Source organism: Armigeres subalbatus, chromosome 3 (assembly GCF_024139115.2).
Source record: "Armigeres subalbatus isolate Guangzhou_Male chromosome 3, GZ_Asu_2, whole genome shotgun sequence".
NCBI lineage: Eukaryota > Metazoa > Arthropoda > Insecta > Diptera > Culicidae > Armigeres > Armigeres subalbatus.
The window spans coordinates 209,481,611-209,489,441 of NC_085141.1; the positions used below are offsets into that span (position 1 = coordinate 209,481,611).

General features: G+C 40.8%; 1 pseudogene; it reads right to left on the reverse strand.

Moving 5' to 3' along the window:
* Window positions 1-2,178: 2,178 nt before the first annotated feature.
* LOC134222267 (protein suppressor of sable-like) lies at window positions 2,179-7,405 on the reverse strand (annotated as a pseudogene).
* Between the last annotated feature and the right edge of the window lie 426 nt (window positions 7,406-7,831).

The window sequence follows — 7,831 nt, forward strand, 5'->3', positions numbered from 1 at the left end:
GATCGCTTTGACGATCGCAAACGTCTTCTTCACTATTTAACTGAGAAGCGCCATAAATTCTTCACATACGACGACAAAACTGAGCGATTGTTCAAAGTCGTCTTGAAAGGTCTCCCAGTGATGACAAATCACTGGATGAGATTAAAATTGAAATTTCTCAATTACTTGGATTTTCACCAGTCCAAGTAATTAAGATGAAAAAGAAATCCCACTCCGGTACTTCCCAGAGGGCATTTCTCAAGAATTTTATTTAGTTCATTTTAACAAAAGTGAACTAAATAATATGAAAAAGTTTGGAAAAGGCCTGTATTATGTCTCATGTCCGTGTTACATGGGAACATTTCCGCAGGCCTGGGGAAATTTCAAAACCCTACCCAGTGCCGTAAGTGCCAAAAGTGGGGTCATGGAACCAAACATTGTCACATGGATGCTAAATGCATGATTTGTGGTGGAACCTCTCACGCCAAGGACGCATGTCCTGTGAGAGAAGATTCCAATAAATTTAAGTGCGCAAACTGTGGGGGCAATCATAAATCCAATTTCTGGGAATGCCCTTCACGCAAAAAAGTTTTGAATTCCCGTGCAAAATTGATTACGGGAAATTCCAATCGGATCCCAGATTCGATGGGTAGAAATTTTTCAAACGCTCAAATTTCGAAACCGGTTACCGGTCGAGCAATTCATACCCACCACAATTCACAAAAAAAATTTGCCGCTCGTCAACGGGTAGCAAGCACTTCAGTAAATTCCAATTTTTCCAATGTACCTACGTATGCAAACATCGCTGCTGGCAGACCAAATTTCTCTTCTCAAAATGAGGTTTATACCCATGTCCCAACGGAAAAATAACGGTCATATTTGCCGATTCAGGTAGCATGACTGCTTCCGATTCTGATTTTTAACTGAACAATTGCATCACATGATTGATGCAATGTTCAAAACAAAATACCATTCCTGAAGCTGTTCAGGTTGGTATAAAGTACACACAAAAAATTGTTATCGGACTCCGTTTCAATGGATCCAAATAATTGTGTGAAAGTTCTAAATTGGAATGCCCGCTCTCTAAAGGGTAAGGAAGATGAATTATTCAACTTCCTTTCAGTTCATAATGTGCATATTGCCATTATAAGGGGTTGAAAGGGTGTTTTTCGACTGGATGTGATGTACTGTTCGGAGGATGGCTTTCTCAGTCTGAAGTATCAAAACGATGGTTTAGTTACTTGCCCGACGTTTCAGCCGATGGGTTGTGGCCTTTTTCAAGGGTCGCTAAAACATGTAATTACATTTAACATATAACATAAAACATAAATGTTGAACTCACTATAGTCTATCGTCTATCGTAAATTATTGTTAACCACGTTCGATCAGTGGTAGATAGGGTGCTTTTCATGCTTGCCTGAATGTTGAGTTAATTTTTGTGATTACAATTTGAAATGTGTGGTAAATTATGTGACTTACTATTTGTAATTTTTGAAAAAATGGTTTAAAAACTGCGTTTGTTTGTTAACATACAACAACTGTAACTGCTATTTCAAAATGGTAGGCACATTAATAATGGGTAATGGTCATCGTTCATGGCTGTGTGTCGTGATCATTATTTTGGGTAATTTGATCATGGTTGCATGCAACATTTGGCATATTGATATTGTTCGGATGTGTGAGTGTTCTTCTTAATGTCGACTTTTGTATAGTGTGCAACAGACCAGCGTAAGTGGTACTGAGACCTTGCACATCTGTACGATGTGTTAACAGTATTGGTGTTGTAGGAAATATGACACATTTCTAATACGAGGGAGAGATGATGATCTGTTGGTCTTATCTAGAATTTTTGGGATGTATTAGGTTGAACGTATGTTTTCTTCAATGACATGTTTCATAAGAGCTGTTTTTGGCACCTGATGCTAAATCTTCTTCTGTATGCGTGTTGCTGTTTTAGACTAATTTTAGGTGTTCGTTTATATTGCTTTTGTGTCCACTAATACGTGTTTTGAGCTGATTTCTCGTCATGCAATGTATGTGTTTTGGCAGTCTTCGCATGATGAACTGTAAATAACGTGCATTGGTCCAGAACATCAACGGAATCTTTGACTGGTCGTAGAATGTTTTGGGTTTTTAAAGTGTTTTGTAAGCGATTTTAACATTTTTATAATCATTTTCAGGATGCTGGCTATGGTTGGACTAAGGTGTGCGATGTGGAATGCTTCTATGTTCTAGACGGGCTGCTGTTGGCTGCAGAATGTTGATTTGCTGAGGGATGGTGGGTGGTATGTTGGTTGGAGATTCCAGTTGCGGTGTTGTGTCGGTGGTGTCATCTGTGTGGCTATGATTATGCTGTCGATTATGAGGTTGTAGGTTGATCATGGTAGATTTGACTCGGTTGATAAGTCTATTGATGAGGGCAGATGGATAGTTGTTCTGGCGTAGTTGTTGGAAGATGGTGTTGGAACCTTTTTGTGTCGATGGATCTGTTGTTAGGGTCCTTAACTCTCTTCGCGGAAATTTTCTGCAACGTTGATCTTCATTGTGATGGGGATGAAACGAGTGGTAATTGAGAGTCTTCCAGACGAGATGGGCTTAACATACCAACGGGTGGATATGGTTTTGGTCGTTGTTTCGTATTAGTAATGTGTCTAGGAAGGGTAGGTTACGGTCAACTTCTTTGTCGAGAGTAAACTGATGGTGCGGATTGTGGCTTTTGAGTATTTGGACTGGGTTTTCAATTGGGTCAGGTGGTAATGCCTGGATGAGGATCATCCACGTATTTTTGAGAACTGGAATGGAAATTTCAGTCTCTTTGTCTCAGTCCGCAGTAGTGTTTCCATAACCAGCTCTGCCAGTATTGGCGAGAGGGACTGCCCATAGCTGTTCCAAACGTTTGTTGATAATACTTGTCTCGAAATTGAAAGTAGCTATTGTCTAGGCAAAAAGATACTAATTCGAGGAAAATGTCCAAACAGATGTTAGTTGTCTCTCCGAGTTGGTCCCAGTTCATAATGATGTCATGCATCACTAGGTCCTTTGGGATGTTAGTGAATAACGACACAACATCAAAGGATACCAGGACATAACCGGCTGGTAAAGTGACAGCCTTGATGTATTGAACAAACATAAATCTGTCAGTGATGTTATAGTTACTATGGAAGCCGTTAGATAGAATTGTATGGCAGTGAACTTAGAGAGTTGGTATGTTGGTGCGTTAATGTTCGGGACCACTGGTCGTAGTGGTATTCCTTCTTTATGCGCTTTCGGTTGGCCATAAATGCGTGGACACGTGGCTGTTGAGCTGTTTAATCGATTGGCTGTTGCTTGATCTATCAGGTTTAGATTATTCAATCGTTTTACTAAGGCATTGTTGTGTCGCTGTGTTGATTGAGTTGGATCCTTGGGTAGTGTCTTGTAGGTGGAGTCGGTTAGTAGATAGACTATAGTGAGTTCAACATTTATGTTTTATGTTATATGTATTCATGTTATATGTTAAATGTAATTACATGTTTTAGCGACCCTTGAAAAAGGCCACAACCCATCGGCTGAAACGTCGGGCAAGTAACTAAACCATCGTTTTGATACTTCAGACTGAGAAACGGCATTTTCGGTTGATTTGTCCGAGTTGTGAAACTTCTTCATCTCGGTTGAAGGATTGCCAGCTGCTGATTGACCATGATCTTATGCTTTGAGCTGAGATCCAAATACCAGTTCGAGCGTTGCAGAATGGTCTGAACATCCAGTTGTCCGGGTGCGATAGGAGGTGTTCGTAGCACTGCCCTCGTGTACTGGACTTTAATTTTGCTCTCCTGCATCCGTTTCGTTCGGGATCTGCAGGAGCTACCGGACTGCGTCGACGGCTTGGGCGATCTTATACCGGGCAACAGCAGATCCGATTTTGCACCATTTTCGGGTTCCTCTTCATTTTGCATTCCAAATATCCGGCGCAATCGTGGGTCCTTTGTCCGATCTGGCCTCGGTGTGTTCCTTCGGATATCTTTATAGTGGGCTTAGGAACGTCCACTTCATGAACCTGCAAGGAAAGGATCAAATTATTCTACATGGCATGAATCGAATTGGATAGATTTAGGAACGTAATAAATGTTAATCAAGAAAGGATACGGAATTTTAAATTATGGAATAAGAGAATTAAAGCAAAAATAGTATAAATAGTGATGAACTGTAATTATATGAAAATCACTTAACAAAGTTTAGAAAATATAAAATATAATGGAATAGGATGGTGAGTAAAAAGCACTCAATTTATTCTCAAAACTTCCTATTTTAATTTTTAAAATATTTCTTACTTCTTCAAAACTGTCAGATAACTTTTGTTTTTTTTTATATCAGAGTAAACCAAAGCGTAAGGACCGTTCATAAATAACGTTGAGCAAATTTGAGTAATTTGGCCGTAATTTTACAAATTTCGTAATTGAACGATCCTTTATAGAAAAACTTTTGACGTGTGTACACTACTGCAGCAATCTAATCAATCTGGTTCAGAAGGCAAATTGACTTGTTGTTTGCGGCTCTATCCTCGGAATAAGATAACAAGGAATATTCGGGACAGGATAGTTATAGGTACAACAGTACAAAAAAATCACAAATTTCACTCACCTTGTAGACGATGGGCACGTGGGAGGTGATGGACGCATCAATCTCCGTTGCCGGTATGTAGTTGGTCATGATAGGTTTGAACGGTAACCGCAGGTCTATATCGGAGCACCATCCTCGCCCATTTTGGCATCCAAGTTCAGGAAGCTCAGTCTCATATCTTTATCCTCTCAATGACCATGGAGTTGCTCGACTTGGAATCACTGTCATCACTGTGGTCGCTCGCGTCCGGATCATCGTAGATCGACGGTCGGGGAGGTTTACTACTGGCCGAAGCATTTGGTTTGGGAGCAGTTGTGGAGTGGAAGTGTTCGTATTACGAAAGTTGGCGTCCACCCCATGGTGGGGGTGTTGCCTGGTGAATATTGCTGTTTGTTACCTGAAGCTAACATGTAGCCAGATCCGAAGGCTGTATTACTGTACATCGACTTTCGGCTGAATATTTCTTGTTTCTTTTGGTCGATTTCTCGGAATCACTCCATAACTTCTAATATACACGGTTCACTGGGTTTCTCATCTTCATAAACCGGAGATTTGTACATTCCGAATGAATTTGTGTAATCGATCTCTAGTTGTCGTTGGCCTTGTACAAGTTTAGTATCGAATACTGGGTTGCAAATCTGAAGCAGCATTATCTGCATATTCTGCTTCTTGGTGTTATTAAGACTTTCATCATCGTCCCATTCGTCCTCCTCGATGCTAATTTTAAGATTATTTTCCTCGTCATCGTAGTCGTCGTCGTGGGCTATCATTAGATTGTCCGCCTGTTCGGTATTGTCCATATCGTCATCATCGTTCAGATTGAATCAGCAGATGCAGATAATCCACTAGGAGTTTAATCAAGCCAGTCAGAGTCGTAGATACCATTTCTGCTTGAGAGCTACCTTGGTTGACCCTGTGAGCCTTCCTGCAGTTGAGGTTCATCATTGGGAGAAGCCGCATATATCTTTCCCGCCTAAATTAGGCATGCTGGTAGATTCTTTCGGTAACGACGTGTGAGATGGAGTTACACGCATATCAAGATCCTTACTACTGGCCAATGCACAGCCGACGTTGACTCCAAACTCAGGCTCATCGCTTTGAGCACTTCTGTTTGGCTATATTGTCCGTAATTTTGCATGTTCAATGCATTTAATTGCAACTCATGAATTTGAGTCACGCTCAATCCAAGTTCATTCAACTAGCCACGTGAGCGTCGTTGATTCAAATCATGAATACCCATCCGTTCAAGATTCTCAATTGATCTTGCGATATCACTCCTGTTAAATACTTTAAGCTTAAAAATTCCCTCGCATTTCCTTCCGATTTGCCACCGCGTTCCTTTTCACACCACCTAGACGACGATTTTTACCGCTGACCCTATCCGTCAAAGAAGAAACTACCATCTCCTGCATCTCCGTCGTACCAGCCACAGGCCCATTACTTTTCCATCAACTTACGATGGGTTGCTTCACCTGTTTGCGCACTTTCTCGCCCGATACGGGGAAAATCGCCTAGAATCTCTGCGGGCGGTCTCCAAGTGCTTCATCAGAATTGCCCGAGCTCATCCGACAGCGGTTCGCCGTGACTGAATAACACTTTTCCTTCTCCTTGCATTTGAGACCCAGATAGTAGTACTTGCAAGGGAAGTCCAAGTGCATGTCAGACACTTTTCCCTTGGCGCAACAGTCCATGAGATAGAATTTACACAATTCCATCTTTCGCGGCCGTTATTGCGATGGTGTTTTCATCCTGTTGACGGAAACAATATTTCAAATAATTTGCAAAACCGCAAAACGTTTGCAGCGTTTTCAATCTATGTACTCTTGAGCATGATGTTTGTTAGTTTTCAAATTGTTAAAATCTTTGAGATGTAGGTTACTTCTTTTCTTAAAAGTCTATCATTGGATGAGAATATGCATTTGATATGTAGTCAAGAACGCTTCAAATCGAAAACATTCTAGACCAGATTTTGAATTTGTACATTATTGTAATAATAGATCAAAACTCAAGCCTCAGATTGTAAATCACTGAACTCACATCGGAATCATCTCGTTTGCTTCCTGCCGTCGCGATTCGCCCTCGCTGCCGATTTTACGCTTCCGGCGGGTATCTCTCGATCTCGTTCGGTCACGATCCCGCCGATCCGTCACGTCCTCGGTCCCTATCGCGAGAGTCATCTGACGAGTAACTATCATCGGATTCGCTCCGGTCCGGATAATTGTTGCCGCCTGAACCTATTGCCGGGGTCTGGGCTGCCTCCTCGCACATTCATCATTTCATACTCCAGATCCATCTCTTCTAACTCTTCGGGTTTATCGGAAGTGGATTTTTCTGGAATAAAAACGATGGAGATTAAAGAGAAATTTACAATTGAAAATCTATCTAATACAAACTTTGTTTCTCTCCGTCGCTTCCGTTTAGATGGCGATCATCCTCTTATCTTCGTGTCGATGGCTTATAGCAGGCATTGGAGGTTGTACGCCATCTTTTTTAGGGCATTAAGTCGCAGCTTCCACGCTGGTTGCCCAATCATCTACAGAATTAGTAAGACAGAAATTATTAATTGGTGCAACGTTCTTTACAACAAACTCTAATGGAACATACCAACAACTGGAGCTGGTTTGCTTCTAGGGGTTTAGGAGGACCACTTCATCAATAAGTCTCGCCTTAGCACTGTTCATTTATTTTTTACACTTCTGTCATCTCCTCTTGTTTTAGCAACGGCGGGTTGCAGAGGTGATCAATTTGAGTTCCTCTGTCTGGAGGACAACTTGTTCCTCCTCATCATCCTCAATTTCGCGTCTTCCAGATCCTCGTGTTCACTCATTATTGTAACGGTTTTGGATCACACTTTGCGTAGAAGTATCACTTTATACATAAACACTACGTATAAACAATGATTGTGTGTTTTGCTAAATAGAAAAAAAATATCTGTGAGAAAAAATACTAGATAATACGCAGAAAACTTCTTTTAGACTAATGCGTAATTTCCATTAGAATCAATAAATATGTAGGAAGCTCAAACTACGCATAGTATAGTATATTATACTATACTACAAGTTTGTCTTTGCGTTGAAAGTAAGTTCCAGCCTATTTAGTAGGTACAGTAACTGATTAGCTGGATGTTGCGTTGATGAAAACTATTGATAAATAGGGGTAGTAGGGGCAATATGAGACACCCTCAATTCAAGCTTATTAACAAGTTTTATCATGTAAAAGTTACATAATTTTTAAGAGATATCTTCATATATAC